Source organism: Castor canadensis, chromosome 14 (assembly GCF_047511655.1).
Source record: "Castor canadensis chromosome 14, mCasCan1.hap1v2, whole genome shotgun sequence".
NCBI lineage: Eukaryota > Metazoa > Chordata > Mammalia > Rodentia > Castoridae > Castor > Castor canadensis.
Genome location: NC_133399.1, coordinates 31418250 through 31444639, shown reverse-complemented (window position 1 = coordinate 31444639; position 26390 = coordinate 31418250). Strand labels below are relative to the sequence as shown.

The window sequence follows — 26390 nt, the reverse complement described above, 5'->3', positions numbered from 1 at the left end:
ATGATTTTTCTATGTTGATTTTATATCCTGCTACCTTGCTATAGCTATTGGTGATGTCTAGAAGCTTCTGAGTAGAGTGTTTTGGGTCTTTAAGGTAGAGGATCATGTCATCTGCAAATAGGGATATTTTGACAGTTTCTTTACCTATTTGTATTCCTTTTATTCCTTCTTCTTGCCTAATTGCTCTGGCTATGAATTCCAGTACTATGTTCAATAGGAGTGGAGATAGTGGGCATCCTTGTCTGGTTCCTGATTTTAGAGGGAATGGTTTCAGTTTTTCTCTGTTAAGTATAATGCTGGCTGTAGATTTGTCATATATAGCTTTTATAATGTTGAGGTACTTTCCTTCTATTCCTAGTTTTCTTAGAGCTTTTATCATGAAATGATGTTGGATCTTATCAAAGGCTTTTTCTGCATCTATTGAGATGATCAAGTGGTTTTTTGTCTTTGCTTCTGTTAATGTGGTTTATTATGTTTATTGATTTTCGTATGTTGAACCACCCCTGCATCCCTGGGATGAAGCCTACTTGGTCATGTTGAATAATCTTTTTGATGTGTTGTTGAATTCGGTTTGCCATTATTTTGTTGAAGATTTTTGTGTCGATGTTCATTAAGGAGATTGGCCTATAGTTCTCCTTTTTGGAGGTGTCTTTGCCTGGTTTTGGGATAAGTGTAATACTGGCTTCATAAAATGTGTTTGGCAGTTTTCCTTACCTTTCTATTTCATGGAACAGTTTAAGGAGGGTTGGTATCAGTTCTTCTTTAAAGGTCTGATAGAATTTAGCAGAGAATCCATGAGGTCCTGGAGTTTTCTTTTTGGGGAGACTCTTGATTGCTGCTTCAATTTCATTTTGTGTTATAGATCTATTCAGGTGACTAATTTCCTCTTGGTTCAGTTTTGCATGATCATATGTATCTAGAAATCGGTTCATTTCATTAAAATTTTCAAATTTATTTGAATATAGGTTCTCAAAGTTATCTCTGATGATTTCCTGAACTTCCATGGTGTTTGTTGTTATCTCCCCTTTTGCATTCCTGATTTGACTAATTTGGGTTTTTTCTCTCCTCATTTTAGTCAGGTTTGCCAGGGGTCTATCGATCTTGTTTATTTTTTCAAAGAACCAACCTTTTGTTTCATTAATTCTTTGTATGGTTTTTTTGGTTTCTATTTCGTTGATTTCAGCTCTTATTTTTATTATTTCTCTCCTTCTATTTGTTTTGGGATTTGCTTGTTCTTGTTTTTCTAGGAGTTTGAGATGTATCATTAGGTCATTGATATGGGATCTTTCAGTCTTTTTAATATATGCACTCATGGCTATAAACTTTCCTCTCAGGGCTGCCTTAGCTGTGTCCCATAGGTTCCGGTAGGTTGTGTTTTCATTTTCATTGACTTCCAGGAACTTTTTAATTTTCTCTTTTATTTCATTGATGATCCATTCTTCATTAAGTAATGAGTTATTTAGTTTCCAGCTGTTTGCATGGTTTTTGTTTTTACTTTTGTTGCTGAGTTCTACTTTTACTGCATTGTGATCAGATAGTATGCACGGTATAATTTCTTTTTTCTTTTATTTGCTGAGACTTGCTTTGTGCCCTAGGATATGATCTATTTTGGAGAAGGTTCCATGGGCTGCTGAGAAGAATGTACATTGTGTAGAAGTTGCATGAAATGTTCTGTAGACATCTACTTGGTCCATTTGATCTATTGAATATTTTAGACCTTGGATTTCTTTATTGATTTTTTGTTTGGATGACCTATCTATTGATGACAATGTGGTGTTAAAGTCTCCCACAACCACTGTGTTGGCATTTATATATGCTTTTAGGTCTTTCAGGGTATGTTTGATGAAATTGGGTGCATTGACATTGGGTGCATACAGGTTGATAATTATTATTTCCTTTTGGTCTATTTCCCTTTTTATTAGTATGAAATGTCCTTCTTTATCTCGTTTGATCAATGTAGGTTTGAAGTCTACTTTGTCAGAGATAAGTATTGCTACTCCTGCCTGTTTTTGGGGGCCATTGGCTTGGTAAATCTTCTTCCAGCCTTTCATCCTAAGCCTATGCTTATTTCTGTCAGTGAGATGGGTCTCCTGTAAGCAACAAATTGTTGGATCTTCTTTTTTAATCCATTTCTTCAAGCAGTGCCTTTTGATGGGTGAATTAAGTCCGTTACCATTAAGCATTAGTACTGATAGGTATGTGGTGATTCCTGTCATTTAGTTGTCTTAGTTGTTTGAAGGTTTGATTGTGTGTACCTAAGTTGATGTTACTCTCTACTGTCTTGCTTTTTCTTTTCCTGTGCTTTGGTGCTGCCTGTCTTTTCATGGTTAAGTTGGGTTTCACTTTCTTTGTGCAGAATCCCTTGCAGAATCTTTTGTAGTGGTGGCTTTATGGTCACCTATTGTTTTAGTTTCTGTTTATCACGGAAGACTTTTATTGCTCCATCTATTTTGAATGATAGTTTTGCTGGGTAGAGTATCCTGGGGTTGAAGTTATCTTCATTCAGTGCCCAGAAGATCTCACCCCACGCTCTTCTTGCTTTTAGTGTTTCTGTTGAGAAGTCTGCTGTGATTTTGATGGGTTTACCTTTGTATGTTACTTGTTTTTTCTCTCTTACAGCCTTCAATATTCTTTCCTTAGTTTCTGAACTTGTTTTAATGTTGATATGTCGTGGGGTAGTTCTATTTTGATCTGGTGTGTTTGGTGTCCTGGAGGCCTCTTGCATCTGTATGGGACTATCTTTCTGTAGATTTGGGAAATTTTCCATTATTATTTTGTTGACTATATTATTCATTCCCTTTGCTTGCACCTCTTCTCCTTCTTCGATGCCCATGATTCTCAAGTTTGGTCTTTTGATGGAGTTGGTGAGTTCTTGCATTTTCTTTTCACAGGTCTTGAGTTGTTTAATTAATAGTTCTTCAGTTTTTCCTTTAATTACCATTTCATCTTCAAGTTCTGAGATTCTGTCTTCTGTTTGTTCTATTCTGCTGGATTGGCCTTCCGTTTTGTTTTGCAGTTCTGTATCGTTCTTTTTTCTGAGGTTTTCCATATCCTGGGTCGTTTCCTCTTTAATGTTGTCTATTTTTGTCCTGAGTTCATTTATCTGTTTTTTCATCGTGTTCTCTCTTTCACTTTGGTGTTCATACAGTGCTTCTATGGTTTCCTTTATTTCTTCTTTTGTTTTTTCAAATTCTCTATTTTTGTTGTATTTGAATTTCTTGAGTGTCTCCTGTACATTTTGGTTGACCCTATCCAGTATCATCTCTATAAAATTCTCATTGAGTACCAGTAGTATGTCTTCTTGTAAATTATTCTTGTGGGCTTCATTGGGTCCTTTGGCATAGTTTATCTTCATTTTGTTGGGGTCTGGATCTGAGTACCTGTTTTCTTCATTCCCCTCTGGTTCCTGTACTAATTTTTTGCTGTGGGGAAACTGGTTTCCCTGTTTTTTCTGTCTTCCCGTCATTGTCTTTGATGTTGTTACTGTCCCTGTACTGTGTGCAATAAAGTATTTTCTGGCTTGTATTAATAACAATGGTAATATTTAGAATGGAAGGGTGAGCTCAGATGGAAAGCAAGAAGTTAAAGAAATGGGAAAAACAAATACACAGACTGGAGGGAGGAAACAGAACAAGGTGTCAGACAAGAAGATTTCAAAGGTATAAACAGGGAGCTTTAGTGTACTAATCGACAGTAAGCTGAACAGACATTAGAGAGACAGAGAGAGGATTGAAAATCAAAAATAAAAAAACAATGGTAAGAATAAAAATAAAAAATAAATAAATGAAAGAAAAATCTATTTATAAAAATGTATTAAAATGAAATGAAAAAATAGAAACTTAAAAAAAAAACCAAAAAACCAAAAAACCTCCAAGTTTAAATGCAGTGAAGTCACAGTCTCCAATCCTGGAGATGGTGCCTCAGATGTTGTCCTGTAGTTGTCTCATCAAAGGGGACGCATAAAGAAGAACAAAACTACACACACATGCACAAAAATAACCCCACCAAGTGTCCCAAGTTCAAATGCAATACAGTTTCAGTAAGTTTTTCAGCTTGCAGGTGTAATTTGGTTGTTCTCTCATCAAAGGTAGGGAGACAAAGAAAAAAAAAGAGTCTGGAGACAGTTCTGAGAATGGTTTCTGCAACTGTGGCTTGCCTGCCCACTGCTGTCAGCCTGCTGTTGCTAGAGGCATTATTTATGTAGATCTCTGGGGTAAGCTTAGCACTCACCTGGACCCTCAGGCTTTGTTGCTCAGATTTCTCCTGTGCGTGAGCCTGTGCTACAAGCTTTCCCCTTTCCAAGCACTGGGAAAGGTGACACTGCACCCGCGTTCTCAGGCCTGCATGTTTATTTACAGTTCATGTGGGAGGTGGGTTTTTCCCCCTCTCCTGTGCAGTTCTCCTCCCACCGCCACTTTCACAAGCTTTCCCGCTCCTGGTTACTGGGTGGTGCTGCTGTTCCTGCCAGCTGCCATGTTTGTTTACAGCTCACGTGGGATGTGGGTCTTCCCTCCTCTCCTGTGGAGTTTTCCTCCCTCCACCACTCTCACCAGCTTTCCTGCTCCTGGTTGCTGGGCACGTGCCTCCACTCCCGCCAGAGGCTCTCCAGCCTGCCTGGCTTGTTTATTAACTGTCCCGGGAAGGATTCCTTTCCCCCAATCTTTGGCGCTCAGGGTGCCCCACCCTCTTTCCTGTGTGTCTTATTTGTTCTTATTGCTTATTACTCAGTTTCTTTTTTTTCCTGGGGTGGAGGTTAGTCTGTCCAGGGGGCTATGCTGCTCTGGCCCAGGCTTGTCTGTGGGAATACCGCGGTACTGCAAAGCTCACCTGGTCTGCGACTTCCCAATCCGTCTGGGCTCTGGTGACTGGCGGCCCAGGGGCCCTCCTTGTTTCTCCATTTAACATAAAGTGGAGATTCTCTGCACTGGCAGGAGGTGTGGAGGGGTCAAAGTTATGCCTTTTCTCAGTGATTATGCCTGCAAAGTGTGTCTCCAGAGTCTCTCCAAGATTTCACTATAGGAGGCTCACTTTCTGCTTCCTCCCTCTAGCTGCCATCTTGGAATGTCCTAGTGCAGAACTTTTAAGGAAGGAATTCACAATAAAAATCCAGGAAATTTCTTGATTCTTATTCTTAAATTGGAACAATTATTTTTTTCTTCAGAAGAGATGAAAAGTGGTTATATATTTCCTTCAATGGTAGAGAGCATATATTTTACTGTGTTTAAGAATTTTTTTATCTCAAAATGTCTTTGTTTCTCTAATATTTTTTGACCTACAGTTTCTAGAATGGATGAATGCAGAAATAAGTAAATGGCACAGTATCCCATGAAGAAAGAGTAACAAGAGTTTGCAACAAATGAGATATATAGAAAAAGCACATGATCATCACAAAAGTCTGCTTAATGTTACTTTAATGAAATACCAGAGGCAGAAAAAATTTATTTACAGAAGAGGTTTACTTAGCTCTCAACATTGGAGTCCTCAAATTGTAACAGTATATCACTGGATCTGACTAGGGCCACATGGTAGATGGCAGTAGGGAAGAAATGACATCTTGGAAGAGGAAGCCATAGAGGTTGTGGTTCCACAATCCTTTCAAAGGGTCTACCTTCACTGACTTTCCACTAGACAATTTTCTTTCTCCCCCCCCTCTCTTCCTTCCTTCCTAATCCCTGCTTTCATCTTTGCCTTTTGTTTCTTGCTTGAAGTACTGAGGACAGAACACAGGGTGATGGGTATCTAGTGGTTTTCCACTGAGCTACACCTCAGCCATGACTCCATTTCTAAAACTATCCATTCCTTTGAATTGACTATAAAGCTCCCTACTCATGGATCTTGGAGAACATATTTAAACTTCATCCAAATCATTGCAATGCTCAAGTCTGCTACTTTATTTGAGGTGCCTGAGTCCAAAATAAAAACATGTAGTTGTTAGTTTCTATGCTGTTTCATATATTCCTACAAACTTCTTTTTCAGAAGGTGTCATAGCTACATGAAGCCAGCAAATTTAACAAGCACCTTGTTAAAGCACCAACTCCTGGGATACTCTGATGATTACGAACAGCAGCTTCTCTTTTTTGGGCTATTCTTGACAATGTATGTGGTCACAGTGCCAGGGAATCTGCTCATCATTCTGGCTGTCCACTCAGACTCACACCTCCACAACCCCATGTTCTTCTTTCTCTCCAACCTTTCATTGGCTGACATTGGCTTTCGTAGCACTACAGTCCCCAAAATGTTGGTTAATGTCCAGACAAACAGCAAATCCATCACCTATGTGGGATGCTTAACTCAGGTGTTCTTTTTTTTTCTTTTTTGGATGTTTGGACTCTACTGTTGTCTATAATGGCCTATGACCATTTAGTAGCCATTTGTCAATGTTTAAACTACCCTATCATCATGAGCCCCATGCACATGTGGTTTGTTAATACTGGTATCATTTTCCATTAGTGTTTTGGACTCCCTGGTACACTGCTTGATGGTATCACAACTTTCTTTCTGTACATATGTAGAAATTCCTAATTTCTTCTGTTATCCTCCTTAACTCCTTAAGATTTCCTGTGATTATAACTCAACAAATAACATATTAATATATGTTATTGGTGCTGTCTTTTGTGGTGTACCAGTATCAGGGATTCTTTACTCTTATATAAGAATTATTTCCTCTGTTTTGAGAGTCCCATTGATCAGTGGGAAATACAAAGCCTTCTCTACCTGTGGCTCTCACCTCTCAGTTGTGTACTTATTTTATGGAACTGGCCTGGGGGCATACTTTAGTTCTGCCATTTTACATGCCCCCAGGGAGATTTTGATAGCTTCAGTGATGTATACTATGGTCACACTCATGCTGAACCCCTTTGTCTACAGTTTGAGGAACAGGGATATCAAGAAGGCCCTTGGGAGGCTTCTTAGCAAAAAACTTAACATCAGTACCTAGGCCATGTTTTGATCTGTCAATTTTAAAACTGCAAAACCAAATATCTGGGATTATAAGGCATTCTTTTTGGCCACATAATTTTTGTAGCTCTTAACTGTTTTTATAACTCTTCATGCTTCATATCTGAATATTGGTACATTTAGTCTTGCTACAGCTTAAATCTTTAATATTCCTCAAAGTCTACAGTCTTTACCACTATTGGGTGATGGTGGAACTGTTAAATAGTGGGACTTTCTTATAGGAGTTTGGGTCATTGGTGGAGTGCCCTCAAAAGGCATTGTGAGGATGTGGTTTCTTCCTCTTTACCCTTTTGATTTACAACCACAAGGAGGTAGTTGGTGCCCAAGATGTATGCTAAAACATGGAGATGTGATTTGACCTACCCCAAACTGGAAAGATAGGTGACAATAGGTGAATTTTAGGACTTCCTATTGTTAGACCTGCCTTTCATTTTCCTGTCTCTCTAACATGCAGGAAGCTTTGCAGCTTCTTAAGATCTCAAAGGGTAAAGCAGATGCAGATAGCCTCTTAATGTCTCCTGTTTTTATAATTTAACATCTAAAAGGAGATGGGAGGAGGAATAGCTGCTAAGGCTTTTCAGTTTTTACTTCCTCTTCCAGTGTTTGAGTCTAGCCCTTTTAATATTTGTTAAAAATAATAAGTGTTAAAAATAATAAATATATCTCTTCATCCCTATATCCTGCTTCACACCCCTAGGTGAAATCTGAAGGAACAGTACATTAATTTTTAATGGGCAGGTAGTGGGAGGGGAAGCCACAATTCTGATTTGGCCTTTTGGCTCTTTTTGACATTTTTCCAATAGGGGCAATAAAAGTTACCATGCCCTCATGAGTCCAATGGTTTCCTTCTACCTGTTCATCAAAGGTGTGTTTGCTACTGTTTGGAGTTATGATTCTGTTTTAATTTAATTTTTGGTCATGCCTTCTACCTTTCAATAACTACTTATCCAATTATCCTTAATAAACTATGCTTACTAATGTGGCTAGTATGCTTTTTCTATTCTTGATCAATACTCTGACCATAAGTGGTAACGTGAGGAATAAAGGTACTTTGTAAGATTCTAAAACTGGATGATTGCAAAATATGCTCAGCCAACAAGAGGTTATAATAGTATCTCTTGGTTGAGAGTATATAATTGAAGCTGGTGTTATTCTAATTTTAATTACTATGTGGCTATGATATCCCTGTGGATGATTAAGTCAATTAATTATGAGGAATTAAGCATTATTGTCTTTTTCATTTCTCAAGGACAACAAAAGGCTATGTCCTTCTATAATAGCAGCTCTTTATTTTCAATCATAACAACCCATTAGAATTTCACTGTATAACCCCATTTCCCTGTCAATTGCCATGATCAGTCTTTCATGTAGTTGAAACCCACATACCCACACCTATTTTAGAGATGCTCCACATCAGGTCTGAGACAGTAGTCTTGACTCGCTTAACAGATATCAATAACTATAATTCATTTGTTATTTTACCAGTTAAAGTAAATCTCTTGCCAATTGAACAGTCAACGAATTTTAATAATCAAAGTGTGCTTTAACCTGTATGCTTAAGGATCATTCACATTAATCTTTGTAAAGGAGTCCTTAAACAATTTAAGGGAACTTCACGTCTTTACCCTTAACATGTACTTGACTTGCAACAGGGATATGTCCCAATGAACTCATTCTATGTGGAAAATATTGAAATTTAAAAAATATATTTATTACACATAACTAGTGAATATAGTACATAATAGAGTATGGGTTGTTTACACTGTGTTCACATGGCTGACTAGGACTTGCTGGACACTTCCCCTCTTCAATAACTAAAAAAGTTTTATACAACATATTTCTATCCTTGGAAAAGATCAAACTTCAAAATTTAATATACAATTTGTGCTGAATGCATATTGTCTCTATACCACCATAGAGATGAAAATTTCTAAGTAGAAAAATAAAAAATCTGGAACTATTTGCATATACAAAATTTAGCACAGTATGGGCAGAACCTAGGCAAAACTTTATGTACTTTAATATTGAATAAATTATTCACCACCTTACCATGAAAGTGGAAATAGTTTTATTCCATGTGCTTTGTATTTTTTTCTTCTTTAGAAATTCCTAACAGAATAAATGTAGAAGTCATGTTTCTTGTAGCAGAATTTACAATAGCCAAGTTATGGAACCTGCCTAAATGCTCTACAGTGAATTAATGAATTAGGAATTTATGGTATTTATGCCATTTACAATGGAGTAATACTCAGCCATAAAAATGGAATTATGTCATATGAATGAAAATGAGTGCAATCAGAAGTCATCATGTTAAGTAAACTAAGCCAGGTTCACAAAAACAAATATTATATGTTTTCTCTCACATGTAGAATTTATACCTAAAAATCAAACAAAGACATGAGCAATGTGTGGACTATTGGGTGAGAAATCATTGGAAGGGGAACAGGGAACAGGAAAGTACAATGGAGGTAAATATGATAGAACTTCATTGGGTACATGCATGAAAATGTGATAATGAAAATTTTATTTTGTTAAAAATCAATAGATTTAAGTAAAACAAAAGAGAAATACATAGATTGTTCCTGATAACCTGAATGACCAATAGAATGGATTTATGCCACTTTAATGGTATGTGCAAAAGGTCACAAAATAGAAGGTGGAGTTAAAAATTCTTCAAATATCAAAGGGACAAAAAACTGTATGTAATGGCACATGCCTGTAATTCCAATTACTCAGAAGGCTGAGACTGGAGGATCATGTTTTGAGATCAGCCAATCAAAGCTACACTGGGACCCTATCAGAAATGCAAACTGAAAGGACTGGGATGTGCCTCAAGTGTAGAGCAGTTGAAGTCTTATGTTTAGTCTTCATTATCACAATTAATTAATTATGTAAAACAATGGGTCAAAAATCTCAAAAAATTTCTCAATTTGATAATATAAAACTGAACATAAGAAGGTGGTTATCAAAACAAATTGCTTACAAACACAACTAACTGATTTTCAAAAGCCATGTTCTCTAAACTTGGTTTGGAAGTAATACAGTATCAGTTACTCTCTTCACAATACTAATGGCTTTGTTTCAATATTTCATTTTTCCTATATATGTGCCAAATATCTGAATCCTTCCCCTCTTCTTCTCTAATCTTCATCTACTTATCTGTCATTACCAAAATTCTCTCTGCCATTTATGCTCATACATATCCCTTTCTTTCTTTCTTCCATATCCATGTCCATTGGAATCCATGTTTTCTTCATGTCATTGAATGAGAAATCAATTAGTGAGTACCTTTTATGGAGAGCTTCAAGCCAGTAGGGCTATAAAAGTAACATGTAGAATTGACTTTGGAGTTAATAATGAAAGACACTGTAAAATAGGTACAGTGTATGTGAGGGTTCTTGTGAGAGGGGGAGAGTGAATGGAGGAGATGTGAATGTGAGGTAATATAGTTGATTGGCTTCACATATATACATATGAAAATATCTTTCATATATATATGAAATGGAATGATGAAACCTCTTTCAATTGCTTTAGGTGAAATGAGAAGGGATTTGTGGTCAGGGAGATGGTGGGAGCAGTCTAACCAATATACTATGTAATGACATAGTACAATGACAATTGAGAATTGTCACAATGAATCCCACCTGCACAATGAATATATTGTAATAAAATGGGAAAAATCAATAGAATATAATTCCTATGTCATCAATTTTGTCAACTATATGAGCCCAAAGCACATTTTTAAGGACTTGAGGAGTTCATATATAAAGATTATAAAGAAAATATATTTTAAGAGAAATGAACACTTTGGTCAAGCAGAAACCTCCATGAACACTTGTTGAATCCTGGAATGGGTTGACTTTGGCTTCTCCTGACATTATTGGAGAAAATCTGCTCATGGAAGAGGAACCAGTGGGACTTTTGAGGGCATGTCAGGAGCAGCATGCAAGTGTCTACAAAGTACCCAATCAGGGCAAATTGTTCCATATGGGAGTTGCTCTCCAGAGGAGATTGGTTAAAAATGGTGGTGTGAAGGTCTAAAGACAGATGGAAAATAGGATATCTTTTTAGAAACCTGCAAAAAATAAAATTTCATTTTTCTTTATGGATGAATAAAATATGACATTTTCTTTGCTCATCAGTTGTAGGATATCTGAGCTTGGCTATTGTGAATAATGCTGCAATAAACAATGGGAATGTAAGTGTTTATTACATCTTTACTTATATTCCTTCAGATACATGCCCAGAAGTGGCATTGATGGATCATATGGTATTTCTATTTTTTGGTTTTTGAGGACTCTCCACACTACTTTCCATAGTGTTGTACTAATTTTCCTTTCCACCATGAGTGTATAAGGGTTCCATTGTCCCCATATCCTTGCCAATATTTGCTGTTAATTTTGTTCATGGAAAGCCTTTCTAACCAGAGAGAGGTAGAATTTTAATGTGGTTTTAATTTACATTTCCATTTTTCTTCTAGTTATTTTTTCCTTTATTGTTGTGCTAGGTGAGGGGTATATTGTGGCATTTACAAAGATTCTTACAATGGCTGGGGAAGTAGAACACTTCTTCTTGTGTTTTTTTTATTTGGCCATTTGTACTTCTTCCTTTGAAAAAGTTCTTTTTAGTTCATATCTCCATTTCTTAGTTGGGCCATTGATTCTCTGTGAGATCCATTTTTGAGCTCCCTATAAATTTTGGCCATTAATCCCATCTCATATGCATAACTGGAAATGATTTTCTTCCATTGTCTGGGCTGCCACCTCAGTCTGATGACTGTTACTTTTGCTGTGTAAAAGCTTTTTAGTTTCATGTAGTCCCACATCTAAATCTTTTCTCTTAATTGCTGATCTATGCAGTTCTATTTAGGAAGTTATTGCCTATGCCTATTAGTTCCAGAGTACTCCCTACTGTTTCTTGTACTAGTGTCAAAGTTTGGGGCTTTGTATTAAGATCTTTGATCCACATTTAATTTATATTTGTGCAAAGTGAAAGACATGAGTCTAGACTCAGACTTCTACATGTAGATATCCTGTTTTCCCAACATTTGTTGAAGAGGATTCTTCTGTATCATATGTTTTTGATACCTTAGTCAAAAATCAGGTGGCAGTGGGTGTGTAGATTTATGTTAGGACCTTGTATTTTGTTCCATTGGTTTTGTGCCAGTCTGATAATATTTTTATTTCTATGCCTTTGTAGTATAATTTGAAGTCAGGTATTGTGATATTTCCAGCATTGTTTTTTTTACTCAGCATTGGCTTGGCTATTCATGGTCTTTTGTGCTGCCATGTGAATCTTAGGGTTGATGTTTTCATTCTGTAATGAATATCAAAGGAATTTTGATGGGGATTGCATTGAGCATATAGATTGCTTTTGGCAATATAGCTATTTTTGCACTGTTAATTTTGCTGATCTATGAGCATGGGAAATCTTTCCACTTTCTTATATCTTTTTCAGTTTCTTTCTTTAATGGTTAATAGTTCTCATTATATATGTCTTTCACTTCCATTGTTAAGTTTATTCCTAGGTATTTTTTGAGGCTATTGTAAATGGAATTATTTTCCTAAATTCATTCTCAGTCTGTTATTTATTGGTATGTAGAAATGTTACTGATTGTTTGTATATTGATTTTCTATCCTTCAATGTTGTTGAAGTTGCTTATCATGTCTAGGAGTTTTTTCGTGGATTTTTTTCAGGTATACTCTCATGTCATATGCAAGTAATGATAATTTGATATTTGAATTTCTTTTATTTTTCTTATTGTCTTATCAATCTGGTTAGGAATTCAAAGGTTATGTTTAATAAGAATCAGTAGAGTGGAAACCCTTGTCTCATTCTTGATTTTACAGAAAATTTTTTCAATTTTTCCCCACTTAGGATGATGTTGGCTATAGGTTTGCCTTCATAATGTTGAAGTAACTTTTTCCTACTCCTAGTTTAATCAGAACTTATTTATTCATTTATTTATTTTTATGACATTAGATCTAGGGCAAATGCAGCAATGTGGTTGGACTTGGATCACATGACAAGGGGAGAACACATACTGGAGATATAGGAATATGTAGAAAAATCAAAACATGAAAGCGTTTGATGTCCCCACTGCAGAGGAACTAATACAGAAACCTTAAAATGACAGAGGTTATCATGAGAAGGGGATCACAAACTAGTGTAAAGATTAATTGGAGTTGAATCAACATGGGTTGTAACACGAAAGCAATGTTAGGAATCTTTCTGTATAGCTATCCTTAACTCAACTAGCAAAAATGCTTTGTCTTCCTTATTATGCTTATGTCTTCTTCAACAAAATTAGTGATAAGGGCAGAACAGGACCTGCCTGGAACTGAGGGGAGGAGTGAGGAGAGGGTAGTGGAGAGGGGCAGGTTGGAGAAATGACTGGAACAATATATGCACATGTGAATAAATGAATAAAAGAATAAAATAATCAGAACTTTTACCAAGAAGTGATGTGGAATTTTGTAAAGGATTTTTCTGCATCTCTAGAAATTATCATGTGATTTTTGCCTTTCTTTCTATATATTTGCTGGATTATATTTATTCCTTTTCATATGTTGAACTATTCCCATATCTCTCTAATGAAATCAACTTGTTATGATGTTTGATTTTTTGGAATGTTGTTGAATTCTGTTTGCCAGAATTTTATTGGAATATTTGCATTTGTGTTCATTGAAGCAATTGGCCTATTGTTCTCTTTTTTTCTTGTGTCTTTGTCTGATTTGGGAATGAGTATAAAGTGTTTCATAGTTGTAGTGTCTTTCCCTTTCTATTTTTTGGAAAAGTTTGAGGAATGTTGGTATTATTTCTTCTTTAAATTTAATTTTATTAGTTTGGAGCTTTTCTCTTCTCCTTTTATCAGATCCACTTAGGGTTTATCAAATGTTTTTATTTTTCCAAAGAAACAACTTCTTGGTTTGTTGATTCTTTGTAGAGTTTCTTTGTTTTATATTTTGTTGATTTAGGCCCTTATATATATATTTTTGATCGCTCTTCTTGTTTTCCTTTTTTTAGTAGTGGTGTTTGAACTCAGTGTCTCATATTTGCTATGCAGGTACTTTACCACTTGAGACATGCCCCCATACCTCTCTCCTACTTAAGCATAGGTTTAAAGGCGTCTCTGTATTAAGCTGACTTTGGTTGTTTGGGGTATATACCCCAATATCATGTGTCTGAATCATGTGGTAGTTCTATTTCTAAATTTTGAGGAATCTCCATACTGATTTCTGTAGTTGTTAGACTAGTTTATGCTCCTACTAGCAGAATATAAGTGTTCCTTTGCCTACACATGCTTACCAGCATTTGTTATCATTTGTTTTCTTTTTTCCTTTATATTGTACTGGGTGGGAATACATAGTAGCATTTACAAAGGTTCTTACCATGTATGTCATAGTTTAATTCATTCCTTCCACTTCTGCCCTTTATCCCCACTCCCCTGATTCAGGGAACATTTTCAACAGGTATCATTTTTGCATTTACATACATGTGTACACTTTTTTGCACTGTATTCACTCTCCTATCTCCTTTCCCCACAACCTTCCCCCTCCCACTGGTTCAAACCCATCCACCATGGCAGGACGGGTTCCACCCTCCAATTCTCTGATTTTGTACAAGAGAAAGAGAAAATATTTTTTAAAACATGATATTTTTGCTAGTTTGAAATAAAGACAGCTACACAGAGATTTTGCTTGTGATATTGCTATACATATATGTGTTACACCCCCAATTGGTCTATCTCCTCTAATTATCCTCTAAGAGTCTATCTCCTCTAAGGGAGGAGTCCCTTTCTTATGGTGCTTTCAGCCAGTTTAAGATTTCTATATTCATTCTTGTACATAGAATATATCATCCATATTCAAGTTCTTAGTTTACTTCTTTTAACCGAACTCCCCCCAGGCATGACTGTCGCTTAGAATAACCAGTGTTTCATAATACTGCTGCATTTGGATTAGGTCTACATTCCACATATAAGAGAGAACATATGGCTTTTGGCCTTCTGAGTCTGGATAACTTCACTTAAGATGATAGTTCCAACCATTTACCTGCAAATGACTAAATTTCATTCTTCTTTGTAGCTGAGTAAAATTCCATTGTGTATAAATGCCACATTTTCTTAATCCATTCATAACTAGTGGGGTATCTTGGTTGTTTCAATAGCTTACTATTGTAAATACTGCTGCAATAAACATGGATATGCAGGTGCCTTTATTATACCCTGACTTGAATTCCTTTGGATATATCCCTAGGAGTGATGTTGCTGGGTAGCAAGGCAGATCTTTTTCTAGTTTTATAAGGAGCCTCCATACTGTTTTCCATAGTGTTTGTATGTGCTTACATTCCCATCAGCATTGTACGAGGGCTCCTTTTTCCCCTATTCTTGCAAAAATTTGTTGTTGTGTTTTTGCTGGTACCTATTCTAACATGGGTGAAGAGCAATCTTAATGTGGATTTGATTTGCCTTCCCTTTATGGCCAGGGATGGTGAGCATTTTTTCATGTGTTTTATAGTCATTTAAACTTCTTCCTTTTTTTGTTAATGTATTTTTTATTGTTGTGCTTGGGGGGGTAAAATGAAGAATTTACAAAATTCTTACAATGTATCAAATATATCATACTTGAATTTACCAACTCCATTGCCCTGTTTCATCCCCTTTCCCCTCATTCCTGGAAAAGTTTCAGCTGGTATCATTTTTGCATTTGCTTACATGTGTATATATTATTTACACCATACTCATCCTCCTGCCACATTCCACACCAACTCTTTCCTCCCACAGTTGCAAACCCCCCATGCTTCTAGGCAGAAATTGTTCCACCATCCTGTTCTCTGATTTTGTAGAAGAAAAACATTAAAGATAAAAAAAGAAACATGGCTACGCAGGTAGTGTCCTTGTATTGTTTCTTTGCATATATGTATTATAGACCCAATTTGTTTATCTTTACTAGTCTTTTACTCTTTTCCCTAGTCCACTTCCCATGCTGGCTCTGGTCAGTTTAAGATTTCTATATTTACTCCTATACCTTCAGCACATCAAACACATTCAAGTTTTGGTTTGCTTCCCTTGTTGTACCCTTCTTGTGCACAGCCTTTCCTTATTGTGACCCATCTCCCACAATAGTGCTGTATTTGTTTTAGGTTTTTAATCTGCATATGAGGGAGAATGTGTGGTTTTGGCTTTCTGAGCCTGGCTAACTTCGCTTAAGATGATGTTCTCCATGAGTGTCTTCTTTTGAAAAGGCTCTGTTCAGTTTATTTGTTCATTTCTTCACTTGGTCATTGCTTTTTTCTGAGTTTAGTTTTTTGAGTTCGCTGTACATTCTGACATCAGTCTCTTGTCTGATATGTAGCTGGTAAAGATTTTCTCCCATTCTGTGTGCCTGCTCAATTTAGAAACTACTTATTTTATTTTGTAGAAGCTTTTTAATGTTTTGTAGTCCCATTTGTTGATACTTTCTCTTAGTTGCTGAGTCAATTGAGTTATGCTGAGTAAATCCTTGCCTATGTCTGTTGCTTCTAGGGTATTCCCTGTTCTTTCCTGTACTTGTTTCAAGGTTTATTATGTTGAGGTACATTCCTTCTATTCCTAGTTTCTTCAGAGATTTTGTCATGAAAGGGAGTTGAATGTTATTGAAGGCTTTTTCTGCATCTGTTGAGATGATCAAGTGGTTTTCCTCTTTCCTTCTGTTACTATGGTGTATTACAGTTAATTATTCATATGTGTTGAATCATCTGTGCATCCCTGGGATGAAACAAACTTGGTCATGGTGCATGATCTTTTTAAATATGCTGTTGAGTTCTGTTTGCAGTTATTTTATTGAGATTTTGTTTATAGTTCTGGGGTTTGAACTCAGGGACTTCACTTTGAGTGACTTTGCCAGCCCTTTTGGTATATTGCCATCTCGCTGTGTGTGTTGAACCTGGTGACTTCCTTCCAATGAATAGAACTTAGAAAAATTCTAGATATTGGAATGTCTTTTCCAACACTGATATGATTTGATATGATCAGATTTCCTATTGTCAGCCTTATCCTATTCTCTACCTTATTGCTATGATGGAAGCAATCTGTCATGTTGTCTGTTGCCTGATGGACAGGCCATCTCTCTAGCATAGTGAGTGAATCTTATACTCATATGAAACTGATTACTTCCATTATTCATATGAGTTATCTTGTAATTGGATTGCTTACTACTCATGCCTTGAGACCACTGCAGTCATGGTCTATATTTTGCCCATCAAAATTAGTTTTCAGCAGTTCTTAGGTTTGCATTCAGGGGCTCACAATTGCAAGGCAGGTGCTTTTGGAAATTATATCAGATTCTTCATATAGAAGGTCCAATTCTCTATAAATTTCAAGAAAAATTCAGTGTACTCACATATAAGCATGTCACCTGTTGCTCTCTTTAATTGAGAACAAATGTCTAGTTTCATAAGATATCTACATCTTGGAAGCCAGGAGAGTACATTTGCTCTTCCTCCTGAGATAGGAAGGATCAGACATTTCCTAGTATATTCCCTCATTTTCATTCTCAATTATGGTTAAGTATCCCTTAGGGATTTGGATAACACTAACCAACTTGACTAATTATTAGTTCTGTGTATTGAGGTACAAAGTCAGAATGATGAATACTTTATCTTCCTACTATATAGTTTGCCAATTACAGCATAGTGGACCCTCTATCTGTATCTCTTCTTCCAAGGTTCATCAACTGCATGAGGTAGATCATGTCTGTCTCTGTTGTCCTGCCAGTACTGGTGTAAAGTTTGGACCACCATCACACATGAAGCAAGGGAGGAACAACAGACCAGTTTCCTTTGGTTATGTCCTAGCAAAGAAGCAGTGCAGCCCAGTAAGTGCAAAGGGAAAGGCTGGATGCAGGAGGGACTGGGGGAACATCACTTCTTTATCAACTGTGGTAGTAGGATATTTAGGGAAGCTAGAAGTGATAGTCCTGCTATGCAAAGTTTTAGCTTCAGGTCTTTGAATGTTTGTGATTTTAGCTATGGTGAAGGTATCAGAATTCTTCTGGAATTAGCTGGAGAAAATTAGGTAGTTTTCTTCCTATAATGCTTTTAAATTATGTAGACATATTGTCCTACCAGCGCAGGATATAGGTGCTTATAAAGTTTTCCCTAAAAATTGAAAGGATCATGAAGGTGGTAATGACAATAACAATGATAGAACCAGGAATTAGAGCCTTTAATTTGGGTTTCCAAGTGCCAGTGTCTAACTTTAGTTTTATTCATGCATAGTGTTATTTTTTGTCTGTACAACTAAACTCCTCTGCAGAAAAAGAAAATGGCTTGCATTACCATTATGTTACATTTGTGAATAAAAGTAGAGCATTTAGTGTAATTTTTCCTATGTGTTGGCATGTAGTGGGATGAATTCAGGTTTGAATCTATATAGTGAGATCCCATCCTTAGTGAACCTAACTGTGTTCTTTCCTACTAACCCAAATTCACTTTTCTGTTTTACCCTCACAGTGTCTCCTGATCACTATTCTAAGTCCCACTGCCTCTTTCATTTTTTTACTTTATACCCTCTCTGTAACTCAGGTGGACAAAAAGCTATGGTGTCGGGTTCTGTTCTTACTCTGGGAACAGAAAATAGTCAATGATATAAAAATTTAAAATCAACCCTTAGTACTTTTATTAAACCTCTGAAGAAGAGGGAAACAGTTCAGTTCTTTGCCTCAACCTGAAGACCAATAGTTTAAATTTGAATAATTGTATTCTGTGCTACAAGTGTGATGCTGCAAGAGCTCTTAGCAAGTTAGAGTCTGAATCTGGATTGTCTTTGGTTAATACAGATGCATTGAGGAGGAATTGAATATTGTTGTATTGAACATATGATTTAAAATGTGGTAGATTTATATTGGATGAGAAAGTAAATTTTAGATATTTATTGTCATTAGTATATTAACAAGGCTATGTGCCATATCCTTCAACTAAGATATTCTGCATCAGAAGCTTTAAATTTGTCCAGATTACACAAAGGTCATTTAATCTTATTATTTTGATTATCATGATTTTTAATAGTATTTGAAGTGTTGGGCATCAAGCCTACATTTGCCTACATGCTAAGCAGGAGCTCTACCACTGACTCTATTAGTTTTGTTGTTATGGAAGTTGCTTGTTTGTTTTTTTAAGGCAGAGCCTAATTATGCTGTGGAGGCTGACTTAAACTCCCAACCCTTTTCCTCAGCCTCCTTAGTGCTAGGATTATGCTCATGTACCATCACACCTGAGCAGAAGTAGGGTTGTTTGTTTTTCTTTTTTGAGACTATGTCTTGCTATATAGCCCAGGCTGGCCTTGAAAATGTGATCTCCCTTATTTGGCATTTGAAATGCTGGAATTTTAGGCATACTCCACCATGCCAAGTCTAGATGTATTTTCTTTTTTGTGGTAATGGAGCTTGAACTCAGGGCCTTCAACTCGAGCCACTCCACCAGCAGTGTGATGGATATTTTCAAGATAGGGTCTCATTAACTATTTGCTCGGGCTGGCTTTGAACTGCTATCTTCTTGATCTCTGCCTCCTGAGTTTCTTGGATTACAGCATGAGCCATTGGTGTCCAGCATAGATGAATTTTCTTAATGCTTAAAGGTAAATGGCTTTCACTTATTTTTGATGTCCCAGATCCTACACCTTGCTAGATTGAATTGAGGCTATAAGAACATCAGCATGGAGATATTTGGTAGGAGCCCAGTGTGGTGGGGTAAACCTGTTATCCCAGCACTTGGTAAAAGAAGCAGGAGGATGGCAAGTTTGAGACCAGAAAGTGTACATAATGTGTTAAGGCCAGCTTACAGATTGTGGTTACAGATTGTGATTATCTCAGAAAAAAGACAAATGTCAACCAAAATACTGACTAGATACTTTCTTGATTCAAGGAAACAGAGTATATGAAATATTCTGTCAATATACTGAGGCTTTCCCAACTGTGCTTTCATTTCTTCTAGCTCTGTAGCTCAAACCAATTGACACCTATAGCACAGATTTCTCATGGAACCAACCATTGTCCTTTTAATATAACCTACAATATTCGTATATAAAAACTGTGGTGATAATCATAAAATTTTAAAAAAGAGAGACACAGAAAGTAAATGGGAATAAATCTTATTGCATGGTCTTTCAGACATTTTAGAATTTTTACTCTTAATATAAAGAATATCCTGCAACATGATGATTTTCTGTCTCTCTGTGATGTAATTGAATGGAAAAATCATTGTTCCTTTCTTGTGATTGTATTTCATCAACACACCTATAAATTCTACTGTGATCAGGGTGGGTGAGTTGACACATTTCTCTATTGTTAGCAACCTGGGAGACACTGAAGCTGGAAGACCAATTGAGCCCAAGAAGTAAGACAAGATTTGGCAATATAGCAAGACCTCATCATAAAAAAACCAATGATTCAGTTTTTCATAAAAAATGGAAAATACTAGTTATGGTATCAGTCTGTGTCTGTGATCACAGTACTTTGGAAGCTGATATGACAGGATTCCAAATTCATGCCTAACCTGAGCTACATAGCAATACATTGTCTGAAAACACCCGTGAAAATATTTGGTAAGTGTGAAACCTCTACTCTGTCCCATAGATATTCTTTCCATGAATACTGTCAATCATATGGTTGTCTATGAGTATTATATTGGTGTATTCTCTCTATGGAGAATTTCCCATTCTCTATATGTAGTAATTTTCATGTAGAACTCATGGAAAGCCCATTGTTTGACAGACCTCAGAGATATTATTGATTCTGTACTTTGAAAATACCTTCAAATCTTGATTTTGTAAGTGTTTTCTGTTGTGAAAATAGATGTATATAATTAATAGTAGAATGTAATGTATCAATTTTTAAATCTGAAAACAGTGTCTCATGAATATATTTTACAAAAATTCTTACTTGTGAATAGTAGAGAGGAATGAAAATTTTCTTAGGAGCATTGCCTTAACTTGAAAAAATAAAATAAAAGTCATTCCTGATGTAATAGTATGCATCATTCAAAGTATTTAAAAGAGTCATATGTACTTCACAGAAAGATGTAGAATACAATATCTACAAATAAGGCAATAATATTTGCAGTAAGAAATATTTTGGTAATTTTAATATAAAAATTCTTCATGGATATAAATTGATTCTAATGGTATGAAAACATTAAAGAAAATTCCCCTTCCTACTAAATTCTCTAGAGTGTTTGTCTAAAGTTCAGGGAAAAAAGGATCATGTAGAGATAGCAAAAAGACACAAAAAGTTTATACATATTAAGTATGAATTCTGAGGTGGGCATGGCAGCACACATCTGTAATCCAAGCATTCAGGTGGCTAAGTCAGGAGGATCACAGGTTTGAGGCCAGCTTGGGATACATTGCAAGACCCTGTCTCAAAAAAGTTTTGGAGCATGTATTATTATCTTGACTGTATGTTAGTATGTCTTTACAACGTATGAGTAGTTATTCTAACTTAATTGGTTGTAGGATGTGCACAGCACATGAGCAAATTTTAAAAGATTAGCAGGTGATTGTAATGATAAGCCTCTACTGACAACCACTGTGTAAGCACTTTGCTGTTATTATTTCATTTAATTTGTTACAGCACCACTATATGATTATGTACCAAAGGAAAATTTTTCCCTTCAGCCATCTAGGTTTTTCAGATGGACCTCTGCACATTAGATTGACAAAAATAAGGTGCATATACAAAAGTAATAGAAGATTATTTAATTTTGGTACTATGTGACTTGGAAACTGTGAGATCTTGAGTTCACATTCTAATATTGCAAAACTATTCTTTTTCTTCACACATATTCACAGAAACACCCAGCAAACATTAAGTCAAATAGATGATTGAAACTTAGGATTGTAACCTGTATGGTGGTTCACACTTGCACTGCCAAAAGTGGAAGACTGGGGCAGGAGATTATGAGTTTTAGGCCAACTCCACTGTGACACCCTCTCTCAGAAATACCAGGAAAAAGCAGAAAGTTTAATAAAAAATGAGAAAAAATTAAAAATGACTATAACAAATATCTTTTGGCTTCTAGCAGTGTGGCAAATTCAGGGAGGATGAATCCATGTGGTGACTGAGTCCTTAAAGAGTGATTTTAACATGGTTCACAGTATAGATCTCTCTGATGAATCATTTGACTGAAACTTGTCAAGATTTATCTACAGGCATTTAGTCCTGTTATTCCAGGTAGAAATATGAGAACAAAACCTTTACAAGTTTGTGTCTTGTTTTAAGACAAATAGACGGATGGAAGAAATTTTATTCCTTATGTCAAATGGCCATATTTTTGGGTGATATATTCTATTACTCTTCAGTAGTTTCAGTCAACATACCCATTTTACAAATGAGCAAACATCTCATGTGTTTGCATCATTATTCTCTGTTTCTTCCTTTTGCATTATTCTCCAACTCAAGACCAATTTTTAAATTTATAATTATTAATATTATATATTAACAAAAATATATATTGTGAAAATAAAAGTAATACATCATATTTTACTTTTCAAGAGAAATGGTGATTTTAACTGCCTAAATAATTGAATTCCTGGTAATGTAATTCTCCAATGAGAAAGGATTATTTCAAAAAGATCTGAAGGTCTCGTAGAAAGGTCAAATGAAGGTTGCAGAACTGGCACTGGCTTTGGAGCCACACTGCTTCTATATTACTCAAGTGTACATAGGAGGGTTGCACTTGATGTAAAACCAGCCCTGCACAAATGTTTAGGATAAGTGATATATTTAGGTACTTTTTAACCATTCACTGCAGACAACAACAGTAGAAAAACAAAACATGAACTCAACCTCCAGTGTTCCCTTGAGATTGTGTAGCATCTATTGAAAATATCACTGCAGGGCTGGGAATAGAGCTGAGTGATTGAGCTCTTGCCTAGCGCTCCCAAGTCCCAGGGTTCCTTTTCCAGCATGACCAAAAAAGCAAAAGAAGAAAAAAATGGAAAATAAGAAAAATGAGTGGAGTGAACCATTTAAAGCTAATTGTTGTTTAAACATTGATGCCTATAAGTTAGTGCTACCTTCTCAATGATTGATAGTCTATGATTTCTTTGGCATTTAACTAAAATGTACACATTTATCCAAATTTGAAAACCATGAAAATCAAATGTATGTTTCAGTTGCACTTGAAAAGACATTTACTAGATTTCCCACACATTTTAGTAGGCATTAAGCTTCATAGAAATACATGGCAAAAAGATGTGAAATATTTGGAATATAAGAATTCTATTCAATTATCAATATTTGACATAAATTGAGAATCCAACTAGTGCATCTTTTTTAAGGTTAGAATTCACAATACAAATCCAGAAATTTCTTGATTCTTGTTCTTAAATTAGAATAATTATTTGTTTCTTAAGTATAAGTAATTATAATTCCATATGCTTCCTTCAATGGTAGAGAGCATATATTTTACTGTTTTCATGAATTTGCTATGTCTAAATGTCTTTGTTTCTTAACCTACAGTTTCTAGAATGGATTGATGCAGAAACAGGTAAATGGCAAAGAATCCCATGAAGAAATAGTAACAAAAGTTTGTCACAACTGAGATATATTGAAAGCACATGATACTCACAAAAGTTTGTTTAATGTTATTATAATGAAATGTCAGGGGCAGAAAATTTTTATTTAAAATGAGGTTTATTTAGCTTTCAACTTTGGAGTCCAAAATTTAAACAGTATATCACTGGCTCTGATGAGGGACACATGGTAGATGGCAGTAGGGAAGAAATGACATTTTGGAAGAGTAAGCTACAGAGATTGTGGTTCCACAGTCCTTTCAAAGGGCCCACCTTCACTGACCTATTTACTTGCCACAAGACAATTTTCTTTCTCCCTCTCTCCCTCTCTCCTTCTCTCTTCCTTCTGCTCTCCCTCTCTTCTTTCCCTCCTTCCTTCCTTCCTTCCTCCTTCCTAATCCCTGCCTCCCTCTTTGTCTTTTACTTCTTGCTTGAAGTACTGGGGACACAACATAGGTCGTTAGGAATCTAGTGGTTTTTCATTGAGCTACACCTCAGCCAGGACTCCATTTCTAAAACTAACTATTCCTTTGAATTGACTGTAAAGCCCCCTACTCATGGATCTTGGAGAATATATTTAAAATTCATCCAAACCATTGCAATGCTTGTCTGCTACTTTATTTGAGGTGCCTGAGTCCAAAATAGAAACATGTAGCTGTTTGCTTCTGTGCTGTTTCATTTATTCCAACAAACTCTTCTTTTCAAAAGGTGTCCTAGCTACATGAAGCCACGGAATTTAACAGGCATCATGGAATTCCAACTTGTGGGACTCTCAGATGATTCAGAACTACAGCCTCTCTTCTTTGTGCTATTTTTGACAATGTATGTGGTCACAGTATTTGGGAATCTGCTCATTATTTTGGCTGTCAGCTTGGCCTCACACCTCCACACCCCCATGTACTTCTTTCTTTCTAACCTGTCTTTGGCTGACATTGGCTTCAGTAATACTACAATTCCCAAAATGCTGGTGAACATCCAGACACACAGCAAATCCATCACCTACGTAGGCTGCTTAACTCAGGTGTCCTTTTTTTTCCTTTTTTGGATGTTTGGACTCTCTACTGTTGTCTGTAATGGCCTATGACCGACTGGTGGCCATTTGTCAGCCTTTACACTACCCCATCATCATGATCCCTTGCAAGTGTGGCTTGTTAATACTGGTATCATTTTCCATTAGTGTTCTGGACTCCCTGGTACACTGCTTGATGGTGTCACAACTTACCTTCTGTACAGATACAGTAATCCACAATTTCTTCTGTGATCCTCCTCAACTCCTTAAGGTTTCCTGTAATTATATCTCTACAAATAACATATTAATTTATGTTATTGGTGCTATCTTTGGAGGTGCTCCAGTCTCAGGGATTCTTTATTCTTATATAAGAAATATTTCCTCTATTGTGAGAGTCCCATCAATCAGTGGGAAATACAAAGCCTTCTCCATCTGTGGCTCTCACCTTTCACTTGTGTGTGTATTTTATGGCACAGTCTTTGGAGCATACTTCAGTTCAGTTGTTTCACATGACCCTGGGAATGTTATGGTGGCCTCAGTGATGTACACCATGGTCACACCCATGCTGAACCCCTTTGTCTACAGTTTGAGGAACAGGGACCTCAAGAGGGCCCTGTGGAGGGTTTTCAGTAAAACAGTTTAACATTACATGCTAGGCCATACTTGGGGTATGGATTACTAAAACTACAAAACCAAGTACCTAGAATGAGAAAGCATGCCTCTTTGGCCAGTTTAATGTTTTTTTGCTCTCATATATTTTATTCCTCTTGACATTTCATATCTGAATATTGCTCTGGTTTCGAACACTTGTTTATTGCTAATACATAATTATGCAATAGAGTATCATTTTTATGTTTGCTATACATGAATATATTGGATTTTGATCAAATTCATTCCCTCTGTTACTGTTTTTTATCCCTCTGTCCATGTTTTAAACCATTTTAACATGTTTCATTACATATTTGGACATTGAATATCCCTAATATCCATGTGTTCAATGATCAGTCTGTGTCTTGTGGCCCTATTACAAGTCAATGGAATCTTAGAAAGTGTGGCCTTAAGATAAAGTATACTTAATCAGCAAGGATACATTGAGAAACCCCTCTCAAAATTGACTTTGGAATTAATAATAAAAGAAGTGTAAAATAGGTATAATGTGTGTTGGGGATACTGTGAGAAGGGGGGATGAATGGAAAAGATGAAATTGAGGGAATATGGTGGTTGAATATTACATATATAGGAAATATAATGATGAAAGCTGTTGAAATTGCTTTAAGTGGGGTACAATAGGGGTTGCTGGGGGGAGGGGAAGATGGTGGGGGCAATCTAACCAATGTACAATGTAAACCTATTTGGAATTGTCACAATGAATCCCCTCTGTACAATGAATAAATTCTAATAAAAATTTAAAAAGTAGTTGGAGCCTTGTTGAAGGAAGTTGGATTTTTACTGGAGTGCCCTAAAAGGGAATTACTAGAACTAGGTATCTGCCTTGTTCTCCCTTAGTTTTCTAGCTAACATGATGTGCACAGGCCTCCTATGCTGCATACTCCCGGTGTTCACTGTCATGATAGGCCCAAAACAATTGAGTGAAGTTACTTGGACTAAAACCTATGATGTGATTACCCAAAACAGACTTTTCTTCTTACAAATAGTTTATTTCAGGAATTTTGTTATAGCAATGAGAAGCTTACCAGGCACATGTTTAATGGAATATGGGAAAATTCTGGTATACTACATCTACCAATACTACTCCACAACTGAGTCCTATGGTGCCTACCACCTCTTCTGGGTCTATCATTGATGACCCAGAAACCCTGGAAAAATGCATAACTCTCTTTAAAATATGCATAGAATTGTCATGGTCCATA

General features: G+C 36.2%; 1 pseudogene; it reads left to right on the top strand.

Moving 5' to 3' along the window:
• Positions 1-24197: 24197 nt before the first annotated feature.
• Positions 24198-25162, top strand: LOC109683224 (olfactory receptor 7E24-like; annotated as a pseudogene).
• The last annotated feature ends 1228 nt before the right edge of the window (positions 25163-26390 follow it).